Genomic DNA, 336 nt, shown 5'->3' with positions numbered 1-336 from the left:
TGGATGCTGCCCAACATCTCCTGGAACCAGGTAAGAGATCAGCCTGGCCGGATCCTGCCACCGAGCACCATTCTTACCAGGATGACTACTGGTCCAGGTGAGCTGTGGGTGCGCAGACAGCCCGTGCTTGGTGTAGGCTGGTATTTATGCTGTAAAACCAGGTGAAGTCTGTGGCGGAGGTGATGTGGGCAGAGCAGTGGCTGGTGCTGCCCCTGGCACCCTGCTATCCCCCCGGACTTACCCTTTGGGGGAGGCTTTGGTCCACTCCTGGCTGTGACCCCTCTGCTACTTTTCCTCCTTCTCCCCCACAGCCTAAAAGAAAAGGAGAATATGCAC

This window comes from Cariama cristata, unplaced genomic scaffold, assembly GCF_000690535.1.
Source record: "Cariama cristata isolate BGI_N322 unplaced genomic scaffold, ASM69053v1 scaffold20915, whole genome shotgun sequence".
Taxonomy (NCBI): Eukaryota; Metazoa; Chordata; class Aves; order Cariamiformes; family Cariamidae; genus Cariama; species Cariama cristata.
Note: the sequence above shows the minus strand (reverse complement) of the source record.